This window comes from Dendropsophus ebraccatus, chromosome 2 (genome assembly GCF_027789765.1).
Source record: "Dendropsophus ebraccatus isolate aDenEbr1 chromosome 2, aDenEbr1.pat, whole genome shotgun sequence".
Taxonomy (NCBI): domain Eukaryota; kingdom Metazoa; phylum Chordata; class Amphibia; order Anura; family Hylidae; genus Dendropsophus; species Dendropsophus ebraccatus.
The window spans coordinates 180,156,817-180,172,482 of NC_091455.1; the positions used below are offsets into that span (position 1 = coordinate 180,156,817).

General features: G+C 45.4%; 1 protein-coding gene across 2 annotated transcripts in view; it reads right to left on the reverse strand.

Moving 5' to 3' along the window:
- Positions 1 to 15,666, reverse strand: part of RAPGEF5 (Rap guanine nucleotide exchange factor 5) — a 226,007-nt gene that overhangs the window by 114,037 nt on the left and 96,304 nt on the right. Inside the window, exon 1 of one of the 2 annotated variants that reach the window (XM_069958819.1) lies at positions 14,924 to 14,943. The exons of the other annotated variant lie outside the window; for it this stretch is intronic. The gene's annotated coding sequence lies outside the window, so the exon portion shown is untranslated. Of the gene's footprint in view, positions 1 to 14,923; positions 14,944 to 15,666 lie in introns of those variants that run through there. 2 annotated transcript variants of the gene reach the window in all.

Genomic DNA, 15,666 nt, shown 5'->3' on the forward strand with positions numbered 1-15,666 from the left:
ACTTTTAGTATTTCAATATATATGTTTAGTATTTAAAAACAATATATAATGGAGAGGAAATCCAAAGAATGGTAACACTGGCAGGGGCATAACTAGAAATGGTTCCCTCCCCCCCATCCTGACTGACCACTAAGCCATCAAGTGTAGTCATACCTTCTTAACTGCAAGTGCTTGTAGTGCTAGCAGTTAAAGGGACATCTGCAGGACCGAGGAGGCCACTGGGTGCTGCAAATGACGACAGCTCGGGGGGTCCATTGTATTGCAGGAGCAGGTTAGCCACAGGGGCGCCGCAATGATGAGGCGACCTGAATCGTCTGCCTCAGGCGGCGCCACCAGCTATCTTCATGGGGGCGGCATTCAGTGGCAGATTATAATATGAGCGGTTCGGGCGGCCGCCCACATTATAATCCGCCACTGACTGTACCCAGGGCCGCTTTAACCAGTGGGCCCGGTGCACGTGCACCATGTGCCCTCTGGTTAAAGGGGCCCCCCCGAGCAGGCCGGCCGTTGCTATGTGCGACCAATGCGGTCGCACAGGGCTCCGGCCACCAGCCTGTCAGGGGGGAGCGCCATGGATGGGTAATCTACTTACCCCTCCATGGCGCCCCCTGCAGGCCCACCCGTCCGCCGCTGCCCCCGTCCGCTGCTGCTGCGGCGCTTCAGCGCTGCAGCAGCAGCGACACTGACAGAGAGAGAGCCATTGGCTCCCTCCCTGTCAGTCACTCACTCTTGTGGCCGCACTTCCTGCGGTCACAAGAGGCCGCACTCTCCCTCTAGCGCCCGACGTCACTGGAGCGTCGGCGCGAGGGTAAGGGGAGTGCAGCCTCTTGTGACCGCAGGAAGTGCGGCCACAGGAGGGAAGAGAAGAGGAACGCGTGGACCCAGGTGAGTAACAGTGTTTGTTTTTTTCAATGTTATATGGGAGGGGGAGCTATATACTATTGGGGAGCACAGGGGGCTATATACTATGGGGGAGAACAGGGGGCTATATACTATGGGGGAGAACGGGGGCTATATACTATTGGGGAGCGCAGGGGGGCTATATACTATGGGGGAGAACGGGGGCTATATACTATTGGGGAGCGCAGGGGGGCTATATACTATGGGGGAGAACGGGGGCTATATACTATTGGGGAGCACAGGGGGCTATATACTATGGGGGAGAACGGGGGGCTATATACTATTGGGGAGCACAGGGGGCTATATACTATGGGGGAGCACAGGGGGCTATATACTATGGGGGAGCACAGGGGAGCTATATACTATGGGGGAGCACAGGGGGCTATACACTATGGGGGAGCACAGGGGAGCTATATACTATTGGGGAGCACAGGGGAGCTATATACTATTGGGAAGCACAGGGGGCTATATACTATTGGGGAGCACAGGGGAGTTATATACTATGGGGGAGCACAGGGGAGCTATATACTTTGGGGGAGCACAGGGGGCTATATACTATGGGGGAGCACAGGGGGCTATATACTATGGGGGAGCACAGGGGGCTATATACTATGGGGGAGCACAGGGGAGCTATATACTATGGGGGAGCACAGGGGGCTATATACTACTGGGGAGCACAGGGGAGCTATATACTATGGGGGAGCACAGGGGGCTATATACTATGGGGGAGCACAGGGGGCTATATACTACTGGGGAGCACAGGGGAGCTATATACTATGGGGGAGCACAGGGGGCTATACACTATGGGGGAGAACGGGGGCTATATACTATGGGGGAGCACAGGGGGCTATATACTATGGGGGAGCACAGGGGGCTATATACTATGGGGGAGCACAGGGGAGCTATATACTTTGGGGGAGCACAGGGGGCTATATACTATGGGGGAGCACAGGGGGCTATATACTATGGGGGAGCACAGGGGGCTATATACTATGGGGGAGCACAGGGGAGCTATATACTATGGGGGAGCACAGGGGGCTATACACTATGGGGGAGAACGGGGGCTATATACTATTGGGGAGCACAGGGGGCTATATACTATGGGGGAGCACAGGGAGCTATATACTATGGGGGAGCACAGGGGAGCTATATACTATGGGGGAGCACAGGGGGCTATACACTATGGGGAGCACAGGGGAGCTATATACTATTGGGGAGCACAGGGGAGCTATATACTATTGGGAAGCACAGGGGGCTATATACTATTGGGGAGCACAGGGGAGCTATATACTATGGGGGAGCACAGGGGAGCTATATACTTTGGGGGAGCACAGGGGGCTATATACTATGGGGGAGCACAGGGGAGCTATATACTATGGGGGAGCACAGGGGAGCTATATACTATGGGGAGCACAGGGGGCTATATACTACTGGGGAGCACAGGGGGCTATATACTATGGGGGAGCACAGGGGGTTATATACTATTGGGGAGCACAGGTTAGCTATATACTATTGGGGAGCACAGGGGCTATATACTATTGGGGAGCACAGGGGAGCTATATACTATTGGGGAGCACAGGGGTCTATATACTATGGGGGAGAGCACAGGGGTCTATATATTATGGAGAGCACAGGGGGGCTATATACTATTGAGGGGGAGCACAGGGGGGCTATATACTATTGGGGGAGAGCACAGGGGGGCTATATACTATTGTGGGAGAGCACAGGGGGGCTATATACTATTGGGGGAGAGCACAGGGGGCTATATACTATTGTGGGAGAGCACAGGGGGGCTATATACTATTGTGGGAGAGCACAGGGGGGCTATATACTATTGTGGGAGAGCATAGGGGGGCTATATACTATTGGGGGAGAGCACAGGGGGGCTATATACTATTGTGGGTGAGCACAGGGGGCTATATACTACTGGGGAGAGCGCACAGGAGGGCTATATACTAATGGGGGAGCGCACAGGAGGGCTGTATATAACTGGAGGAGCACATGAGGGTCTATATACTACAGGGACACCTTAAAACTATGGAGGCACAGAGGGGTGTAACTATGTAGGAGTACAGAGGGGTGTAACTACTGTATAGGGGTACAAGGGACCTAACTACTGTATGTGTTGGAGACTAAAATATTTGTCTGGCAGATTCTGGAGAGAAGATTCACAGCCAGGAGAAGACTTCAAGGTGGCCCACGCTGGATGGAGAGAAAAAGAAAAGGTGACAGACTCTGATCGGAGAAGACGCCTCCGGTGAGTCACTGGATGTAACTTCACTCTGTTATAGGCTTGTACTGATAGGGGTCATGGTGTGGCGGTATTATGTAATGGTATCAATGGTGATATCTTTCTGTTTTGTTTAGTGCAGTTTTTATGTAATATGTAATCACTGAATGGTGGAAATAGTGTTATAAGGTAACTACTGTATGTATTGGGGCTCTTGATACAGTGTGGGGGCAAATTCAGTACATTATACAATGTGCAGAAAGGTAAGGGGGGGGGCCCACTCTTGAGGGCTGTGCACTGGGCCCACCAATGTATTAAAACGGCCCTGACTGTACCATGTACTGGAGCCCCCCCGCCCCCGGGCAGTATCTGTAATGAGATGCTGTGAGCGGGGGAGACTGTATTCATAAGCGCCGCGCTGTACTAAATCAGCCGCGCGGCGCTTATGAATACAGTCTCCCCCGCTCACAGCATCTCATTACAGATACTTACCGGGGGCGGGGGGGCTCCAGTACATGCATTCCACGTCCGTGATCCGTCAGGATCACGGAACGTGGGAATGCAGCCTTAGTCCCCCGGCTGATGTGCGGCTGCCGGGGGTGTCCCATCCTGTCCCCGGCAGCGTGCGCATCAGAGAGCTCCCCGTGCGCCGGAAGTCACAGGCACAGGAGCCTGTGATGCGCGCGCTGCCGGGGACAGGACGGGACACCCCGGGCAGCCGCACATCAGCCGGGACCAGACCAGAGAGGCTCGACGGGGGGAACGGAGGGCAGGTGAGTTGTGTGCTGTTTTTTGTTTTTGTTTTATCTGCTGTGCAGGGGGGGGGGGGAGAGGGGGACCATCTATAAGGTAGGGGGGGGAAGGGGGCCATCTATAAGGGAGGGGGGAAAGAGGGGGACGATCTATAAGGGAGGGGGGAAAGAGGGGGACGATCTATAAGGGGGGGGGGACCATCTATAAGGGAGGGGGAGAGGGAAGAGGGGGACCATCTATAGGGGGGGGGCCATCTATAAGGGAGGGGGGAAAGAGGGGGACCATCTATAAGGGGGGGGCCATCTATAAGGGAGGGGGGAAAGAGGGGGACCATCTATAAGGGGGGGACCATCTATAAGGGAGGGGCGGGAGGGGGACCGTCTATAAGGGGGGGGGAGAGGGGGACCATGTATAAGGGGGAGAGGGGGACCATCTATAAGGGAGGGGGAAAGAGGGGGACCATCTATAAGGGGGCATCTATAAGGGAGGGGGGAGAGGGGGACCATGTATAAGGGGGGAGGGGGACCATCTATAAGGGAGAGGGGACCATCTATAAGGGAGGGGGAGAGAGGGAAGAGGGGGACCATCTATAAGGGGGGGGGAAGAGGGGGACCATCTATAAGGGGGGGGGAGAGGGGGACCATCTATAAGGGGGGGGGAGAGGGAAGAGGGGGACCAACTATAAGGGGGGGGGAAGAGGGGGGCCATCTATAAGGAAGGAAGAGGGGGACCATCTATAAGGGAGGGGAAAGAGGGGGACCATCTATAAGGGAGGGGGGAGAGGGGGACCATCTATAAGGGAGGGGGGAGAGGGGGACCATCTATAAGGGGGGGAGAGGGGGACCATCTATAAGGGAGAGGGGACCATCTATAAGGGGGGGAAGAGGGGGACCATCTATAAGGGGGGAAGAGGGGGACCATCTATAAGGGGGGAAGAGGGGGACCATCTCCTAAAAGATCAGCACCCTCCTCTCCTGACATCCTCTGTGCTGCTGGGACTTCTCCTATAGGATTAGCACCCTCCTCTCCTGACATCCTCTGTGCTGCTGGGACCTCTCCTATAGGATTAGCACCCTCATCTCCTGACATCCTCTGTGCTGCTGGGACCTCTCCTATAGGATTAGCCCCCTCCTCTCGTGACATCCTCTGTGCTGCTGGGACCTCTCCTATAAAGTCAGCCTCCTCCTCTCCTGACATCCTCTGTGCAGCAAGGGACCAAACATTATGTTTATTGGGGACAGCAGTGGGGGGGGGGGGGGCAGTAGTGGATTATAATGTGGGCGGATTGACGGGGGGGGGGGGGGGCCTCATTCTATAGTTCGCCTCGGGCAGCAGAGAGGCTAGAATCACCCCTGGTTAGCCATTATGGCTGCTGCAGTGGTAGTTACGCTCCTGGGCACTGGTGTTACCACAAGGAGAGGAGAAACGCCCCAGGCATATGCCATGGAAAGAGGACAGATTCACCCCTTATCCGTGGCATATATCAGCCGTATGTCGTGCTCACCTGAGGGCAAGCGGGCCGGGGGGTTAAGACAGAGGGAGGGATGGCCTCCCCTTCGCACCAGATTTATCATGATTTGTGGCCACTAGCAACATAAGGCCCCGTTCCCACTGAGGAAAGGTAGCGGAATTCCGCTGCGGAATTCTCCGCCGCAGAATGCCGTTAGCCTCCCGCTCATAATGGGAGTCTATGGGAGGCGCGCGCTCCTGCTCTGTACGCGCTGAAGAATGAACATGTTCATTCTTCAGCGCGGACAGGGCAGGAGCGCGCGCCTCCCATAGACTCCCACTATGAGCGGGAGGCTAACGGCATTCCTTTCCTCAGTGGGAACGGGGCCTAAAGCATGATACAAATCTACGCCTTCTCCTGACACAGGGCCGACCAGCTGTATTAAGAGGCGTGTGCTTTCTAGTAAATGCGGCTGAAGAAAAGGGGGTGGTGCTTTATTTAGGACTGGCGTACTCGTATGCCAGCCTTGATAAATGTCCCTCCATGAGTCTACTTGACTGAACAGCTATTGAACAGTCAGCAGTTTGGAACGTGAATTACAGCTGACAGATTTCCTTTAGTGCAGTTTCCATAGATTATTATTAAATTGAGCCAGGATGGCCCAGGAAATATTTTGGGCAATTTTGTAAAAGATAAAAAGAATAAAAAATGGCCGACCTGGTTATTTTATGCATCGCATGACTCAAAGGATGTTATGAGAACAGAATATTTTAAGCCAATTTAACGTAAATGTTTGATTCCAAGACCAGCGTCTACTTCCTGTGTGTCCCATAGGGACAATTCAGCCGTATTTACCTCACTGCATCTAAGTATAATTAGTTTGTTATAATACCTCTTCCTTTTATGCATGTCAGGTTCCTTTATTGCAGGATAACTTGGCTGCCAGATGTCTGAAGACAGATATAGCTTGGTCCCAAGAAAGAAGATCTCTGATGTAATTTTTACACAGAAGAATAGCTAACGTCTGATGGTCTCGCAGGTGGGGGGCACCAATTACAGTAGTGGATACATTATACAAAGGGGAAGACAAATAATTAGCACTAGCACATCAGTTGGCCTAAGATGAAAATATCCAATTAATGATCACATAAAGCGATAGCAAGAGAAATAATGTCAGTCAATGTTAGAAAAATAATTTGGGAAAAGCTACATTTACTAAATTAAAGAATATTAAACTTAAAGGGGTATTCCAGCAAATCAGCTATTTTTTTTTCTTTCTTTAAAATTAACTGGACACAGTTATATAGATTTGTAAATTACTTCTATTTAAAAATCTAAAGCCTACCAGCAGGGGCTGGCTGGCAAATTTTAGCCTGGGGGGCAAGCACACAGCACTGGCCCATGAGTAGCCGGCTAGCGGCCCATCCTTCAAGGACCACTCTAGGCCCTCACTTATTACACTCCCCACATCAGTGCAGGGAAGGTAGATGCCACCCACTCCAATACTTCCTCCAGCGGCAATGTTCTCACACTTCGGATAACACATTCAGCCCTTCCAGTCATTTGTAAACAGGGAATTCCTACTGCTCGCTGTGACGGGGTCGGGGATCTCTTTACTGTATAAGTATATGGGACGACTCAGCGCTGACACGGAACCATCCCATAGACTTACATTGACAAGGTGACTTCTGGCCCCTTCCCACAGAGCAGTAGGAATTCCCTGTCACAAATGACCAGAAGGGAAGGAGACGTTACCCGAATTGTTGGAACATCGCCGCTGGCAGAAGTACAGGTCCGGGGTGCCATCTACCGTCCCTGCACTGATGTGGGGAGGGTAATAATAGGTAAGGGCTGGAGTGCTCCTTAAAAGGAACCAATTAGCACAATTGTGGTGATATGGTTTTCAGCTGCACAGTATAGATATACTATGCAGCTCCCCGAGGCTACCAGCCACTGAGTATAAGATGGTGGGAAAGCTGGGTGACCTCCATCCTACTGAGTATAAAAATGGTGGGAAAGCTGGGTGACCATATTATACTGAGTGAAAGATATTGGGAAAGCTGGGTGACCTCCAACATACTGACTACTATATAATATGCTCCAAAATACCCTACAAAATGTGTATATGGTTCTGTATGAGTGCGTATTGTTCTGTATGGGTGTATATTGCACTGTATGGTTCTGTATGGGTGTATATTGTACTGTATGGTTCTGTATGGGTGTATATTGTTCTGTATGGGTATATATTGTTCTGTATGGGTGCATATTGTTCTGTATGAGTGCGTATAGTTTTGTATGGGTGTATATTGCACTGTATGGTTCTGTATGAGTGCATATTGTTCTGTATGGGTGTATATTGTTCTGTATGGGTGTATATTGTTCTGTATGGGTGCGTATTGTTCTGTATGGGTGTATATTGTACTGTATGGTTCTGTATGGGTGTGTATTGTACTGTATGGTTCTGTATGGGTGTATATTGTACTGTATGGTTCTGTACGGGTGTATATTGCTCTGTATAGGTGTATATTGTTCTGTATGGGTGTATATTGTACTGTATGGTTCTGTATAGGTGTACTGTATATTGTTCTGTATGGTTTTGTATAGGTGTATATTGTTCTGTATTGGTGTATATTGTTCTGTATGGTTCTGTATGGGTGCGTATTGTTCTGTATGGGTGTATATTGTACTGTATGGTTCTGTATGAGTGTAAATTGTTCTGTATGGGTGTATATTGTTCTGTATTGGTGTATATTGTTCTGTATGAGTGTATATTGTTCTGTATGGTTCTGTATGGGTGAGTATTGTTCTGTATGTGTGTATATTGTACTGTATGGGTGTATATTGTACTGTATGGTTCTGTATGGGTGTATATTGCACTGTATGGTTCTGTATGAGTGCGTATTGTTCTGTATGGGTGTATATTGCACTGTATGGTTCTGTATGGGTGTATATTGTACTGTATGTTCTGTATGGGTGTATATTGTACTGTATGGTTCTGTATGGGTGTATATTGTTCTGTATAGGTGTATATTGTTCTGTATGGTTCTGTATGGGTGTATATGGTTCTGTATGGGTGTATATTGCACTGTATGGTTCTGTATGGGTGTATATTGTTCTGTATGGTTCTGTATGGGTGTATATTGTTCTGTATGGGTGTATATGATTCTGTATGGGTGTATATTGCACTGTATGGTTCTGTATGGGTGTATATTGTACTGTATGTTCTGTATGGGTGTATATAGTACTGTATGGTTCTGTATGAGTGTATATTGTTCTGTATGGGTGTATATTGTTCTGTATTGGTGTATATTGTTCTGTATGGGTGTATATTGTTCTGTATGGTTCTGTATGGGTGAGTATTGTTCTGTATGTGTGTATATTGTACTGTATGGGTGTATATTGCTCTGTATGGTTCTGTATGGGTGTATATTGTACTGTATGGTGTGTATGAGTGCGTAGTGTTCTGTATGGGTGTGTATTGTACTGTATGGTTCTGTATGGGTGTATATTGTACTGTATGGTTCTGTATGGGTGTGTATTGTACTGTATGGTTCTGTATGGGTGTATATTGTACTGTATGGTTCTGTATGGGTGTATATTGTTCTGCATGGGTGTAAATTGTTCTGCATGGTTCTTTATGGGTGTTTATTCTGTATGGGTGTATATTGTTCTGTATGGGTGCATATTGTTCTGTATGAGTGCGTATAGTTTTGTATGGGTGTATATTGCACTGTATGGTTCTGTATGAGTGCATATTGTTCTGTATGGGTGTATATTGTTCTGTATGGGTGTATATTGTTCTGTATGGGTGCGTATTGTTCTGTATGGGTGTATATTGTACTGTATGGTTCTGTATGGGTGTGTATTGTACTGTATGGTTCTGTATGGGTGTATATTGTACTGTATGGTTCTGTACGGGTGTATATTGCTCTGTATAGGTGTATATTGTTCTGTATGGGTGTATATTGTACTGTATGGTTCTGTATAGGTGTACTGTATATTGTTCTGTATGGTTTTGTATAGGTGTATATTGTTCTGTATTGGTGTATATTGTTCTGTATGGGTGCGTATTGTTCTGTATGGGTGTATATTGTACTGTATGGTTCTGTATGAGTGTAAATTGTTCTGTATGGGTGTATATTGTTCTGTATTGGTGTATATTGTTCTGTATGAGTGTATATTGTTCTGTATGGTTCTGTATGGGTGAGTATTGTTCTGTATGTGTGTATATTGTACTGTATGGGTGTATATTGTACTGTATGGTTCTGTATGGGTGTATATTGCACTGTATGGTTCTGTATGAGTGCGTATTGTTCTGTATGGGTGTATATTGCACTGTATGGTTCTGTATGGGTGTATATTGTACTGTATGTTCTGTATGGGTGTATATTGTACTGTATGGTTCTGTATGGGTGTATATTGTTCTGTATAGGTGTATATTGTTCTGTATGGTTCTGTATGGGTGTATATGGTTCTGTATGGGTGTATATTGCACTGTATGGTTCTGTATGGGTGTATATTGTTCTGTATGGTTCTGTATGGGTGTATATTGTTCTGTATGGGTGTATATGATTCTGTATGGGTGTATATTGCACTGTATGGTTCTGTATGGGTGTATATTGTACTGTATGTTCTGTATGGGTGTATATAGTACTGTATGGTTCTGTATGAGTGTATATTGTTCTGTATGGGTGTATATTGTTCTGTATTGGTGTATATTGTTCTGTATGGGTGTATATTGTTCTGTATGGTTCTGTATGGGTGAGTATTGTTCTGTATGTGTGTATATTGTACTGTATGGGTGTATATTGCTCTGTATGGTTCTGTATGGGTGTATATTGTACTGTATGGTGTGTATGAGTGCGTAGTGTTCTGTATGGGTGTGTATTGTACTGTATGGTTCTGTATGGGTGTATATTGTACTGTATGGTTCTGTATGGGTGTGTATTGTACTGTATGGTTCTGTATGGGTGTATATTGTACTGTATGGTTCTGTATGGGTGTATATTGTTCTGCATGGGTGTAAATTGTTCTGCATGGTTCTTTATGGGTGTTTATTCTGTATGGGTGTATATTGTTCTGTATGGGTGTATATTGTTCTGTATGAGTGTAAATTGTTCTGTATGGGTGTATATTGTTCTGTATAGGTGTATATTGTTCTGTATGGGTGTATATTGTTCTGTATGGTTCTGTAAAGGTGTATATTGTTCTGTATAGGTGTATATTGTTCTGTATGGGTGTATATTGTTCTGTATGGTTCTGTACAGGTGTATATTGTTCTGTATGGGTGTATATTGTACTGTATGTTCTGTATGGGTGTATATAGTTCTGTATGGTTCTGTATGAGTGTAAATTGTTCTGTATGGGTGTATATTGTTCTGTATGGGTGTATAATGTTCTGTATAGGTGTATATTGTTCTGTATGGGTGTATATTGTGCTGTATGGGTGTATATTGTTCTGTATGGTTCTGTATGAGTGTAAATTGTTCTGTATGGGTGTATATTGTTCTGTATCGGTGTATATTGTTCTGTATGAGTGTATATTGTTCTGTATGGTTCTGTATGGGTGTATATTGTTCTGTATGGGTGAGTATTGTTCTGTATGTGTGTATATTGTACTGTATGGGTGTATATTGCACTGTATGGTTCTGTATGGGTGTATATTGTTCTGTATTGGTGTATATTGTTCTGTATGGGTCTATATTGTTCTGTATGGTTCTGTATGGGTGTATATGGTACTGTATGGTTCTGTATTGGTGTATATTGTTCTGTATGGGTGTATAATGTTCTGTATGAGTGCGTATTGTTCTGTATGAGTGCGTATTGTTCTGTATGGGTGTATATTGTTCTGTATGGGTGTATATTGTTCTGTATGGGTGTATATTGCTCTGTATGGGTGTATATTTCTCTGTATGGGTGTATATTGTACTGTATGGTTCTGTATGGGTGTATATTGTACTGTATGGTTCTGTATGAGTGCGTATTGTTCTGTATGGGTGTGTATTGTACTGTATGGTTCTGTATGGGTGTATATTGTACTGTATGGTTCTGTATGGGTGTGTATTGTACTGTATGGTTCTGTATGGGTGTATATTGTACTGTATGGTTCTGTATGGGTGTATATTGTACTGTATGGTTCTGTATGGGTGTATATTGTTCTGCATGGGTGTAAATTGTTCTGCATGGTTCTTTATGGGTGTATATTCTGTATGGGTGTATATTGTTCTGTATGGGTGCGTATTGTTCTGTATGGGTGTATATTGTTCTGTATGAGTGTAAATTGTTCTGTATGGGAGTATATTGTTCTGTATAGGTGTATATTGTTCTGTATGGGTGTATATTGTTCTGTATTGTTCTGTACAGGTGTATATTGTTCTGTATGGGTGTATATTGTTCTGTATGGGTGTATATTGTTCTGTATAGGTGTTTATTGTTCTGTATGGTTCTGTACAGGTGTATATTGTTCTGTATAGATGTATATTGTTCTGTATGGGTGTATATTGTTCTGTATGGTTCTGTACAGGTGTATAATGTTCTGTATGGGTGTGTATGGTTCTGTATGAGTGTAAATTGTTCTGTATGGGTGTATATTGTTCTGTATGGGTGTATAATGTTCTGTATAGGTGTATATTGTTCTGTATGGTTCTGTACAGGTGTATATTGTTCTGTATAGGTGTATATTGTTCTGTATGGGTGTATATTGTTCTGTATGGTTCTGTACAGGTGTATATTGTTCTGTATGGGTGTATATTGTACTGTATGTTCTGTATGGGTGTATATAGTTCTGTATGGTTCTGTATGAGTGTAAATTGTTCTGTATGGGTGTATATTGTTCTGTATGGGTGTATAATGTTCTGTATAGGTGTATATTGTTCTGTATGGGTGTATATTGTGCTGTATGGGTGTATATTGTTCTGTATGGTTCTGTATGAGTGTAAATTGTTCTGTATGGGTGTATATTGTTCTGTATTGGCGTATATTGTTCTGTATGAGTGTATATTGTTCTGTATGGTTCTGTATGGCTGTATATTGTTCTGTATGGGTGAGTATTGTTCTGTATGTGTGTGTATATTGTACTGTATGGGTGTATATTGCACTGTATGGTTCTGTATGGGTGTATATTGTTCTGTATTGGTGTATATTGTTCTGTATGGGTTTATATTGTTCTGTATGGTTCTGTTTGAGTAAAAAATTGTTCTGTATGGGTGTATATTGTTCTGTATGAGTGTATATTGTACTGTATGGTTCTGTATGGGTGTATATGGTACTGTATGGTTCTGTATTGGTGTATATTGTTCTGTATGGGTGTATATTGTTCTGTATGAGTGCGTATTGTTCTGTATGGGTGCGTATTGTTCTGTATGGGTGTATATTGTTCTGTATGGGTGTATATTGTTCTGTATGGGTGTATATTGCTCTGTATGGGTGTATATTGTACTGTATGGTTCTGTATGGGTGTATATTGTACTGTATGGTTCTGTATGAGTGTGTATTGTTCTGTATGGGTGTGTATTGTACTGTATGGTTCTGTATGGGTGTATATTGTACTGTATGGTTCTGTATGGGTGTATATTGTACTGTATGGTTCTGTATGGGTGTATATTGTACTGTATGGTTCTGTATGGGTGTATATTGTTCTGCATGGGTGTAAATTGTTCTGCATGGTTCTTTATGGGTGTATATTCTGTATGGGTGTATATTGTTCTGTATGGGTGCATATTGTTCTGTATGGGTGTATATTGTTCTGTATGAGTGTAAATTGTTCTGTATGGGTGTATATTGTTCTGTATAGGTGTATATTGTTCTGTATGGGTGTATATTGTTCTGTATGGTTCTGTACAGGTGTATATTGTTCTGTATGGGTGTATATTGTTCTGTATGGGTGTATATTGTTCTGTATGGGTGTATATTGTTCTGTATGGTTCTGTACAGGTGTATAATGTTCTGTATGCGTGTGTATGGTTCTGTATGAGTGTAAATTGTTCTGTATGGGTGTATATTGTTCTGTATGGTTCTGTACAGGTGTATATTGTTCTGTATAGGTGTATATTGTTCTGATTGGGTGTATATTGTGCTGTATGGTTCTGTACAGGTGTATATTGTTCTGTATAGGTGTATATTGTTCTGTATGGGTGTATATTGTTTTGTATAGGTGTATATTGTTCTGTATGGGTGTATATTGTTCTGTATGGGTGTATATTGTTCTGTATGGTTCTGTATGAGTGCGTATTGTTCTGTATGGGTGTATATTGTTATGTATGAGTGCGTATTGTTCTGTATGGGTGTATATTGTTCTGTATGGGTGTATATTGTTCTGTATGGGTGCGTTTTGTTCTGTATGGGTGCGTTTTGTTCTGTACAGGTGTATATTGTTCTGTATGGGTGTGTATTGTTATGTATGAGTGCGTATTGTTCTGTATGGGTGTATATTGTTCTGTATGGGTGTATATTGTTCTGTATGGGTGCGTTTTGTTCTGTACAGGTGTATATTGTTCTGTATGGGTGTGTATTGTTATGTATGAGTGCGTATTGTTCTGTATGGGTGTATATTGTTCTGTATGGGTGTATATTGTTCTGTATGGGTGTGTATTGTTATGTATGAGTGCGTATTGTTCTGTATGGGTGTATATTGTTCTGTATGGGTGTATATTGTTCTGTATGGGTGCGTTTTGTTCTGTACAGGTGTATATTGTTCTGTATGGGTGTGTATTGTTATGTATGAGTGCGTATTGTTCTGTATGGGTGTATATTGTTCTGTATGGGTGTATATTGTTCTGTATGGGTGCGTTTTGTTCTGTATGGGTGCGTTTTGTTCTGCACAGGTGTATATTGTTCTGTATGGGTGTATATTGTACTGTATGTTCTGTATGGGTGTATATGGTTCTGTATGGTTCTGTATGAGTGTAAATTGTTCTGTATGGGTGTATATTGTTCTTTATAGGTGTATATTGTTCTGTATGGTTCTGTACAGGTGTATATTGTTCTGTATAGGTGTATATTGTTCTGTATGGGTGTATATTGTTCTGTATGGGTGTATATTGTTCTGTATAGGTGTATATTGTTCTGTATAGGTGTATATTGTTCTGTATAGGTGTATATTGTTCTGTATAGGTGTATATTGTTCTGTATAGGTGTATATTGTTCTGTATAGGTGTATATTGTTCTGTATGACCGTATATTGTTCTCTATGAGTGTGTATCATTCTGTGTGTGGGGGCACAGCAGTCTGAAATGTGTGTGTGTGTGTGTGGGGGGGGGCAAAGCAGCCTGAAAAGGGGGGGGGACCGCAGCCTGAAGGGGGGGCACAGCAGCCTGAAAGGGGGGGGGGGCACAGCAGCCTGACGGGGGGGGGGGGGCACAGCTGTCTGGGGGGAAGGCTCACACAGCAGCCTTAGGAGGTACATATCAACTACAGGTGCAGAGGGGCAATGCAGCCTGTGGAAGAGGATGCAGCTATAGGGGGTAAAGGGCAGCAGCTACAGGGGTTGGGGGACCAGATGCTAGTGTGTGTGTTTGCCTCTGTCAGCCCAGCCCAGCAGACAGCCCTCTCCTCTCTGTCCCGACCTCCCTCCTATCTACAACCCGAAGTACCTGCATTATAGCTGCTGAGCAGAGAGCAGGACAGGAGGGGGATGGTCAGGGAGCAGGAGCCTGGAGCTGGAGGACGCTGTGTAGCTGGAGATTAGCAGCAGCCAGCCTCCTCCTCTCCACACTGTGTAATACAGGAAGTCCTGGGCCAGGAGGAACATGGGAGGTACACAGGGGGCGGGGCTTAACGGGGGCGGGGAGCAGCTTCAGCTGCAACTGGCATCACAGACCGGCCCTGCAGCACAGGCAGAGAGGAGAGCGCTGGGGCGGTAAGCAGCCTCAGCGCGGCCCTGTAATGTACTGGGGAAGGCCGGCCCGGGGGGCAGATGCCACCCTGCCCCCCGGCCCAGCCCGCCCCTGCCTACCAGTACTTATCAGCTACTGTATGTACTGCAGGAAGTGATGTATTCTTTCCAACCTGACACAGTGCTCTCTGCTGCCACCTCCGTCTGTGACAGGAACTGTTCAAAGTTTGAAAGGCTTTGTATGGGGATTTGCTGTCATTGATAGAGGTTACAGCAGAGAGCACTGTGTCAGGCTGAAAAGAATACACTACTTCCTGCAGAGCATACAACAGCTGATAAGTACTGAGAGACTTGATATTTTTAAAAATAGGCTGAATATTTGTGTTACACTTTACTTTCCCCATTATTGCCCACACATCCCCCATTGCACAGGAAAATGTGCACCAACACACAATGTGATTTTGACCAGCTTGCTTGTTCATCATCTGATCACTGGGCCTA